Raw genomic sequence first — 11,196 nt, 5'->3', positions numbered from 1 at the left:
ATGAAAATTCTAGAAAGTTAAGTGAGTCAAATTGTGAACTTCAATTGTGAGATCCTAATTATGAATATAGCCCACTCTCGAATCACCAAGAGACCTAAGGTTTATTTCCTCTCCCCCAGTGTATCTCCAACCCAGCTTTGGCACAAAAGACATTAGAATACAAATTGTGTTGAAGGTCAAATTTCCCAGGTAGAGTTTTATTGTAGAATCACTCTTCCAAGACCTTCCAATCTCCATTGACCTCTGGGATTAGAATGGACAGGCCCATTTTTTACATAAGATCTGGAATATCCCTTCCTTGTTTTAGCAACTTCAGTGTGAAGTCGGGGCATTTACATTGTCAAGTCATGAGTTCACTGACCTAAGTAAGATTAACAAATGCTGTTTGAGTCTTTCACACATGATCAGCAGTTATGGAGATTGCTTTTTATTGTGTGTGTGGTCCCTTCCAGAAGTCTACAAAACATAACATGCTAGGATATCAACTTATGTCAGAAAACAGATAAGAATGCAGTGGGATAGAAATTTTTACCAGCTATCCAAAAATCTAAAAATACAGGAGCCAGATTGTCAACCTATATATCTCGAAGGAAATTTCCTATACCAAAGCTGTGTAATTCATTTACCTGAACAAGAAATCCCAGTAGACATTGCGCTCAGATGTTCTGAAGTCTATAGGAAGGTTTCTGTATTTGACATATTATCTCTGAAAACAATGAGAGAATAGAAGATTGAATCGATTTTCCTTGTATTAATTAAAGTTGTAATTCTGAACATATGATTTATATTTAGGCCGGGCACAGTGGCTCACGTCTGTAATCCCCTCTATTTGGGAGATCGAGGCAGGAAGATCACTTGAATCCAGGAGTTTGAGATCAGCATAGGCAACATAGCAAAACCTTGTCTTTACATAAAAATTAAAAAATTAGCCGGGCATGGTGGCTATAGTCCCAGCTGCTCAGGAGTGAGGGGGAAGATCACTTGAGCCCAGGAGTTAGTGACTCCAAAATCTGGTTCCATCTGGGGTCCCTGACCTCCCTCCATAATGAGAGGAGAGGTGCTATCTAACTAAAAAGATGAGCTACAAAGGGGAGCGCTTTCCAGAAGGATTTGCGTCTTAAAAGAGAAAACTTGTGAACTCAAATTCACTCTTGAACTATCTAAGGTAGTGAAATTAAATGCATTGTGCAGTTCTCCAGGAGACATTTTGGAGAGATCCAGAATCTTTGGAACCCAAAATTCTATCAAGCTGACTCGACCTTGTTCACTCATTATTGTATTCATTCAGAAAATGCTTGCTCCGGTGACACCATGTGCTAGGCACAGAGTTGGGTGAAGGACAAACAGATTGGGCAAGAACATTTTCTTCAAGGTTAGCACCGGCCTGTGAAAGAAGACAGGTAAGTATCACAGTGCCTCACAGTCCCAGCACTGAGACTTTTCAGAGGGCGCTAGAGACCAATGTCCTGCCCTTTCTTGTTCCCTCTTCTTCCTTTCTCTTATTCTGTTGGTTCTCCCTCACTCTAGGCTCTGCCTCCTCCTGTTCTTAACTCTCAGGTGCCACAGAGCCTCTCTGACTCCATGACTGGGGTCTTCACACAGTCTGGTTTCTACCAGGCCAATAGACTCAGTAGCTGGGTTCCAGTGGCCATGCTTAGCTCCAATTTGGCCTTCTCTTCTGCAAACTTTGACTCATGCTGCTCCTCCAATCTGGAATGTCATCAGCGTATTCCTTTGTCATCATCTTTGTGCTGTTCTGCCTTCCTGTTGCGTTAGTTCACTCCATTCTACTGTTATCAACCTGCGAGGTCAGGGATCACATCTGTTTCATCTGTGCATTCCTCATAGTGTGTTTGTGGTTTGGGTGCTCAGTAAATGTTGATTTAAGTGTAAGAGCCTTACTCTCTCTCAATTTGTAGAAATCCTCCCAGTCCTTCGAGGATCGAAAAAAGTGCTGTCTTTGTCAGGCAGTCTGCTCTGATCACCTCAGCCTCAAATAATAATCACTTCTTGCTCAGAATGTCAAGAGTTTTGGATGTGAATAACTCTCCCCGTCCTCGTCACACCTGACTTTGTACAGGAAGCATTGCATATATGGGTCTCATCTCTTCTAGACTTTATTTTTCAGAGGGCAGAGTTTCTTCTGCATCTTGCCATCCTCCATAATAAACAGCACACACCATTGCCTGTAGTTGGATTTCAATAAGTGTGTACTAAATTAGTATGCATAAACAAATGAATGATTTGAATAAATTAATAGGAGAGGATTAGAGAAGGCAGTTGGAGCATAACTGATTCTACCAAACTACTTCCTTCATGTATGCTCAGATTTCAAAGTTTGATACATAGTTTATATGGGTGTTTTTATGTCTAACCAGTGCCTATTAAAATAATGATTGTCAATTTAATTTCCCAAGTAACTAAGAACCACAGATTCTTTTGTGTTAAACTCTTATTGAGGAAATTATTTATGATAAAAGGTGAAGGAAGTTCATTATGATTTCCAGATTATTATATAGTCTATAAAACATTAACTCTTTAAGGGCCATGAAGGTACTTACAACTCTTTACTGAGTTTGAAACTAGATGTACTTCTTAATTCATATCTGTGACAGTTTTTCTCTCTTCTCTTACATGTTGCTATTACTTCCTCTGGCTGCCTTCTCCCTTCCTCTCTCTTCAATTCAATTTATTTAATCAACAATTATTTATTGACCACTGTTCTATGACTTTAAATATGCTATAGACCTGAAAAGCAGACATCCCAGCTTGTTAGAGGATCCCGTGAAAAAAGAGAAAACACATTTGAGTGATGAATCATTTATTAATAAAACAACCACACTTCAGTGCACCGATCTTAACTACTCTGTTTGGATTCAGAGCGAGCAAGTAAACATCTCACTGTCAACTGTATTCCAAAACAGAGTTAGCTGAATAATGAGCAGAGGATAAGAATGATATGACTAGACTGATGGCCTCGGGAAGGGAATTGATAGCCAAAGAGATGAAAAGGTTTACTTTAGTCTGCAGTGAAACCAAGTTGCAATTCGGCATCCTGATTTCTCCTCTCCTCTTGACTTTGCCGTTAAAACATATTATCTTCTCATAATAAATCACTAGAGAGGTTTCTAGAAAATGGAGGAGAACAAAGTAGAACAATACTGAGGAAAGAACAAGAAATATGAGGGGAACCCCCCTAAAAAGCCCCAGAATTTATTCATTTTTAAAATGTGTATTTATTCTTACATGTTTAAGCTTCAGTCACCATCAAAGTACTCTCTGTTTGATGCAATACACTTTTCCACTGCTCAAAGCAATTTTTGAACTTGTACACTTTGAAGCCTTTTAGCGTTTCTGCCATTTTCTGTTTCACCTCTTTCACGTCAGTAAAACATTTCCTTTGAGGACTTTTTTCATCCGAGGAAACAAAAAAAAGTTGCTCCACGTGAGATCAAGTGAGTAGGAAGGGTGGGGCATGGGAGTCATGTCAGTTTTTGGTCAAAAGCTGCTAAACACTCAGCACAGTATGAGTGGGTGCAAAGAATCCATCACCTGTCTGCCATAATTCAGGACATTTCTTTGACAACACAGCCCCTCACAACAACACTAGCTGGTACACTGATGCTGATAGGTTTCTAGCAGAGAAAGCCTAAACTACAAGGGGCATGCCCTCCAAAAGATAATTCCAGTTTTTTGCATCCTCCTTCATATAACAAGAAAACCACAAAACCATAATGCAAAGACAATCACATAATAAAAGAAATTAACAAAGGTCTTTTTCATTCCTTTACAGAAGGGAAAAAGGAGTGACCAGTTAGACAATATTTTTCATAAATATTTTCATAGTCACAGAACAATGTAATACCTCCAACAGTCATTCACGATCTATCTGAATATAACAATAGCTCACATGTCATTGTTTGGGGAAATAAACAACTACATCATTAATTTATTCTTCAGAATCTTGAGCGATTACACTTTCCGTCTCTAAAAGTCCATGGACTAACTATTGGAAATGAACATAATGTGCCAGCCGGGCTCGGAGGCTCAGCCTGTAATCCCACACTTTGGGAGGCTGAGGTGAGTGGATTGCCTGAGCCTGAGGGTTCGAGACCCACCTGGGCAACTTAGCAGGACCTCATCTCTGCAATAAATCAAAAATTAGCCGGACGTAGTAGCATCCGCCTGTAGTTCCAGTTCCTCGGAAGGTTGAGGCAGAAGGATCACCGGAGCCCAGCAGGTCGAGGATGCGGTGACCAGGAGCGTGCCACTGCACTCAAGTCTGGGCGACAGAGTGAGACTCCAACTCAAAAAAAAGAAAAAGAAAAGAATGTGCCATTGATTTGAGTAGTCTTTTAGAATATACGAATAATGATCTGAGGGATTTTTAGCTATCTAAACTCCAGCAAAAGCCCTGGAGAGCTTTAAAGAAAAAAATGACCAAGTACACAAAAGGTGCCTACAAAAATGTGGAAATGTGATGGGCTTTGGGCAAACTTAGATTCTCTAGCAAAGAGGCAATCATAAGCACTAAGAATTGGAGTCGCTAATGCCTCAGAGGAGGCTGGACAGAGAAACTTCCCAGAAAGGCAGTTGAACGCTCCTTGCAGAAATTTTTATACACGAGTACAAAGTATGCAGCCGTCTTCATGGCTGCAATTTTGTTATCTGCATATGTCTGAAGATGGTGGCAAGTCATAAACATACATGGAATGACACCAAGACAAGCATGCACATTGGTTGCCTTTTCACCTTGTTTTCGCCTTAACACCATTTGTGTATTAAATAGCTGATAAAATGGGCTTCTTTTTCTTCACACCTAGAACCCAAAGCCATTTGTCAGGTCAGTGTATAATGACATTAGTATTTTGGAGTGCTGGTCAAGGGATTTTTCCATTGCATAATGAATGGGCAGCTGCGTCCATAGTCAGACTTCATGCATAAAGGAGAGAAAAAGAAAATGGGGTCGAAGACAAGAAAAGCCAAGAAGAAATGTTCCATTTGGAGTGCTGGCCACAAGCCCCTCTTGAGAAACAGCTTCTGAGGCTGTCCTGGGCGAGCCATTTGGTTTTCCTCCGATGCTTCATCGAAATGACAAATATTTTTCTCTGGCCCCTCTCATTTCTGAGAGCTGAGCCCTGAAGGAAACTGATATGATGCGCGCTTACCTTGAACTCCCCTCCACCACCCCTTGCAGTATTTCCTAAGCCCACTTTTGTCTGGTTTCTAATCCTTGGGGTATTAATGTGAATCTGATATTTCTAAAGTGCTCAACGGTGTTTGTCTATGAAAGGGACTGAGAACAGCCGACTGAGGGATTGGCTGTGGATATGACAGGAATTCAAATTTTGAAAAACAAACCTACTTATCTGAAGGTGCCAAATAACCATCATATGTTTTCCTAAAATGAGAGTGATATATAAAGCGTCTTAGAAGATGGTAACACTAATTTCCATGTTTGCTACACTATTTTAGCACTCTCATAAACCTGTAGTAGCTCTAACAGAAATATGACTGGATGAGGCATATTTTATTGTTCAGCATGCAAGCCTAACAAATAGAAACTTTAACATGGTCTTAAATGGTCCCTGCAGCCAAACTTGGTGAAATATTTCACAGGCACACAGTTCACACCCTACCTTTACTACTTGGGGGTAGGGATAATCTAGTATCTGGTTGTGTTTTACGGGATCAGGACTAGTGTGAGAAGACAAAGCACAATTCACAGATGAGTTTTTCTGCCCAAAGTACAGCCTGACCAGAAGAGAGTCAGCCTAATTAGCATAGCTCCCTATTATACCCAAAACAATCATTCTACCAAAGCAGCACCTTACTCCCTCCAGGCACCATGAATTTCCAGATGATGGTCTCCACTTGGAGTCTTTGGTAAATTGCCCTGTGAGTACTCCGTGGGGACTAGGTTAAAAGTGAAACTTTTGGCGGGGCTCGGTGGCTCAGCCTGTAATCCCAGCACTTTGAGAGGCCGAGGCGAGTGGATTGCTTGAGCCCGCGGGTTCGAGACCAGACCAGGTAACTTGGCGAGACCTTTTCTCTACAATGAATCAAAAATTAGCCGGGTGTGGTAGAGTGCCCCTGTGGTTACGCCTCCTTGGAAGGCTGAGGCGGAAGGATCCCTGGAGCCTAGCAGGTTGACGCTGGGGTGGCAGTGAGCATGCCATTGCACTCCAGCCTGGGCGATGAAATGAGACTCCAACTCAAAAGAAAAAGTGAAACTTTTTTTTTTTTAAACAGGTCTCATTAAATTGCTGCCACTGATCTCAAACTCCTGGCTTCTCAGGTGATTCTTTTTTTTTTTTATCAATATTTTTTATTATGATTTTGTGGGGTACAGTTAAGGGTTAGGTGTACAATTACGTTTCATTCAGGCACCCCCAGGTGATTCTAATAGTCAGTCGATGATCGCAAACACTAAGTTAAATTATCTTTTCTTAGGTAAGTCATTTCCTGTTTTTATAATTATAACTCTGAAAGGATTCAGTTCAAAAGAATTTTGTAGCACACACCCATAATTATTTATCTATTGCTGAGTATGATGACCATATGTACTTTACCATCCAAACCATGACAGCTCGTGAAAGGAGATACGATTATTCATTATGCCAAGACAACAGACTTACCTCTGGCTAACCAGGCCATAGACAATTGCACTATTCAAAATGTACATAAATTTTTCATATATTTGACAGTTTCCTCATAAATGCCATCTAAAAACACCATACCAATTACATCAATGGTTTTGAAAGTATCTGTATTTTGAAATCCACAACATTGAAATATGTATTTATTTTTTAAACTATTTATTGAACTACTACATATGCCAGCTTATGCTAGAGATGAAGGATAATTGTGAGGTACAAGTGACACATAATTCCCACTTCATAAATCTGGCAGGAATTAGAGACATTCTAAAAGTGTATAATGCTACAAAGATTATCAGGTGTTTGGAGTAGGCCAGTTAAAATAACCAGTTCTACCTGAAAGATGACACTATAAGACGAGGGTGGCTAATAGTTATCCAAGTTACGGATTAAGGAGACATCTAGAAAACAAGAACAACAGGATTTGGCCATTGATTGTATGTGGAATATGAGGGAATTCCTCATATAAAATGTGGAATTTTATGTGGAGTATGAGGAGAAGTCAAGAATGACTCTCAGGGTTCTAGGCTTGAGACTCAAGTTGTTCTGAGGTGCCATCCATGAATGAGGAAAAACAAGGGGGAAGATTTGGGGGTGAACAGAGATTTCTAGGTTCTCATTTTGGAATTTTGGGGGCTAAGGTACCCGTGAGACATTTAAACAGCCACATCAAGTGGACGGTTCATGTACAAGCATGGGACTCATGAGGGAAGCTTGAGCGGAAAATACGAACTTCAGAATCACCAACACACAGATGGTGGCTGGAATTGCACAGGTGAATACAATTGCCTGAGAGTGAAAATAAGCATTCCTAGTTTCTGAGGAATTTCAATACAAAGTTGTCAGGCTCAAGCGGTGTTAAACAGGAAAGAAACTGATGTTGTGATGATTTAAAAATATTTCATGGTATTTGAGAGCATGAATGGAGGCGAAGGCTTATAGAATTTAATGTGGTGATCCTTACCCACTGTAAAAAAATCTTGACCATTTTATTACATTTCTAATGTATTCTACTGAAAAGAGCAATTTCTTTGCAATTTCTCAACATATTGCTTTAATTCGCCTTGGCGGAACACCATTTCTCAGCCTGAAACGGTGATAGACTCTCTTGCTGAATTAGAAGTATAAGCTCCCCGGTGGGTCTGTGTTCACTGCTCAGAGGCCCTTGAACCAAGTGGCCCTTCTTTATTTGACACTGGCCCCCATCTGTCAGACTCCTGTCCTCCCAGGGCAGTGTGGGGATGAATGTACTTCCACAGAGTCCCCATCACTGGGAGAGTTTAGGGAGACACCTGTAGCTGCTACCTGGTGCCAGGCAGGCACTTTAAGTCAACAAGGCACATCACTAAAGTTTAGGGATGCCATTACCTGGGGACTCTCAGTGCAATGTGTTAGATTGGTACAAAGGAATGCTGCTTTGGAGTAGCTTGCCAAAGTATCAATGGGAAGTAAAATGGTGTTCAATCAAACTAGTAGAAAAAGAGGGGTGACATGCTCTGAGATGCAGGCCTGCCCACAGCCTCCCTATGTCTGGGCCTCCCTGTGACAGGTGACACACAGAGGGACACGGAGAGATGGCAAATTCCGCAGCAGCTCAGAGCAAGCCATTGTGGTGACTGTAGCTTCTTGGGTTCATTTGGTCATTCATTTCTTCAACAAATAGTGACTGAGTGAGTGGCTACTGTGTGCCAGGCAAGGTTTGGGGCATGAAGGGTACAGCAGATATGGAGTTAACATCTAGCGGTGGACAGAAAAGAAAAAAGAATCAACAGACACATTGGCTAGGAGGAAAATAAAATCAAGCAATGGGATGGCAGATGACCAAGGGATACTTCAGTTTGGGGCCAGAAAGTTCCACAAACATATGATTAGGTAATTTACTTGATAAAAACATTTACCAGGAGAAAATGATGTTTTCATGGCAGAGTCTCACCAATGGCAAAGTGGGTTTGAATTCCAGCCTGAACACTTGCTAGACATATGATCTTGGGCAAATTGTTTTAAAAAAATATCTGAGTATGGTCAAGTTTCAGCTTCCTCCACAGGAAAGTAGAGCTCTATTTTCGCACTTGTAGGGGGGTCTGTGATGATCAGTTAAATCTCAAACTCCTACCACAGCCTTCTAAAGGATCTTCTCCACTTCCTTCCCCCACAAGAAGGCTTAGCTGACCCTGGCTTTCTGGGTTTAGACCTGACACTCCAGCTATGCTCTCTCTTTCTCACATAGCACATCTTTCATATTTTCCAAAGTCACAATCCCATACACACGATAGTTTCTTTGAGTGAAAAAAAAATGTGACATTGAAGATATATTTCTGAATACCCAGAGCAAAGCTGGAGAATTCAGCTGGAACAAAAGGCTCATGGCAATCTCAAAGGGTCCCTGTCTCCAGAGAGAAGCACAGGGGGTTGCAGAAGTATGCTCTCTTACAGAGATGCCATCAGCCCACCCTCATTAGAATAGATCCCTTTCTTTGCATTTCTGGTAGTGGTAACAGTTGTCTGAGAACTTCATACTCTTGTTCAATCCATTACTATTTATTGGTTACAATGGTGATCCATGTTGCTATAACAGAGACCTAAAATGCAGGGACATAAACCATATATATGGATGTCGACTTCTCCCTCAGGAAACTGTCTTGAAATTAGTATTCCAGGACTGGCAGGAAGTTGAAGTTTGGGACCCAAGCTTCCTCCATATTGTCCCTTTCATCCTTGGATTGTCTTCATCTGCACAGTACAAGATGGTATTTGGCAGTTATAGTGTGTATGCTGAACTTGTCCTCACGTGGGCTCATTCCTGTGGCTTTCCCCAACATTTTTACATTGTTTTTTACAACAGTTTGAAATCTTTCATGCCTTTGGGTCTTTACTTCAGATAAACATTATCCCCCTCTTTGCCAGGTAAACTCCTACTTATCAACTAACCTTTTGTTCAAAATCACTTCCACTGGGAAGTCATCACTGACTCCTGGTAGGGTTGGTTCCTCAACCCTCTCTGCTCCTGCAGTATTCTGTCTACTACAAGTGTGTAGAGCTTAATATCCCAATGCTAATTATGCATTTACTCATAATCCTCACATGCACACGTGTGTGTGCACACACCTCTAGTCAAGAAGGGGCTTCCTAGGCCCCATGCAGACCACCTCATTCACCCTTGCATGTCCCCTAGTTTCCCATGGTAGCACCCAGTGACGGTGGAGGAGGATTACTGAACAGGCAAACAATCAAAAACTATTCCAGAGGGGAAAAAAAATCCACTTCATCTCTCTGGCCCCAGGGTTTTTCCTTCCTATTTATAGTTCCTTTATAAAACCTGGAGAGTAATCTGAAATCTTATGATCCTGTGCAATATTGGAGTAAGATTGGGATTTTCGTGGAGGAGGAACTGGTAAGTCCGAGGTAGAAAGTCTGTTCAAAGGAGCAGGTATAGACACCTTATATTCCAAAGAGAGTGCCTTTGTTGGAAGTTCACCTCTTTTTACAGATGGGACTAGATTCTCTGATCCATTTGGGAAATGCTGTTTCTAAACACCGGGCTTTTTCATTTCATTAGTGAGGAACAAGGTTAAAAAAAGAAAGAAAGAAAGAAAAAAGAAAGAAAGCAAGGTTTAATCTTACTTGGGCTGGACACACAGTCAAGAAATGATTATCCCTTTCCCCCAGAATCTGTAACCTATTGACTGCAAAACCTCTTAGGATTACTGAGAACTAGAAAAGTTTGCATTTGCAAAGCCCCTGAAACTGTTCCAAAAAAAAAAAAAAACAGAAATGAAAAAGTTTTCATTCTAAATTATTCACTTACAATCAAATTTGATGGCATAAAGAATATTATCATAAACTCATACATAAAATAAGAAAATGAAAGAAAAAATTCTCACCAAATACCATCATTTGATGCAACTTTTAATCCTCTTCGACATTTCACAAAAGGAATGTCCTGGAATACTTTTGTTGTAAGGAAATTATTTATGTGCTCAAGTTGGAAGAATTCAAAAAAAAATTCTACATGACATCTTTTTCTAGAAAAAACAAGATTAACTGAACAAGGTCTTGCCTATCAACAAGATAGTTTATTTTCTAGGGACAAGAAAATGTTTAAAATATCCCCAGTGACATTTCTTAACTGTATTGCCCACCCTTAGAATGTAATATCCACCAAAGATTTTTCAATGGAAGAGCTGTCGTATTACCTAAGCACAATTTGTTTATCAATTTTTCACCTGGGGAAGAAGAAGGGTGATAGGGTGATTAGGTAAGGAGGTGGGGGCGGGGAAGGACTGGAGAGAAACCTTGAAGTGGGGGGGGGGAGGCAGAAGGGGAACTATCTTAGGGCCTGTCTTTATTTTCCACGTCCCCTTTAGATGTCGGCGAATATCAATGAAGTGTTACAAGCCTCAGCCGCAGGAGCACCGACTTGAAATCACCCTGACTGCGCCTTGCTTCCTTTGAGCAGAGGGAGATCAAGGGGTTCATTTGTTGTTTACCCGTTGGAGTTTCTCCCCCTACACTCCACCTTCGCAAGTTGTAAAAAAAG

The sequence above is a fragment of the Carlito syrichta genome, unplaced genomic scaffold (assembly GCF_000164805.1).
Source record: "Carlito syrichta isolate Samal-C Ts95f unplaced genomic scaffold, Tarsius_syrichta-2.0.1 Scaffold305228, whole genome shotgun sequence".
Classification (NCBI taxonomy): domain Eukaryota; kingdom Metazoa; phylum Chordata; class Mammalia; order Primates; family Tarsiidae; genus Carlito; species Carlito syrichta.
Note: the sequence above shows the minus strand (reverse complement) of the source record.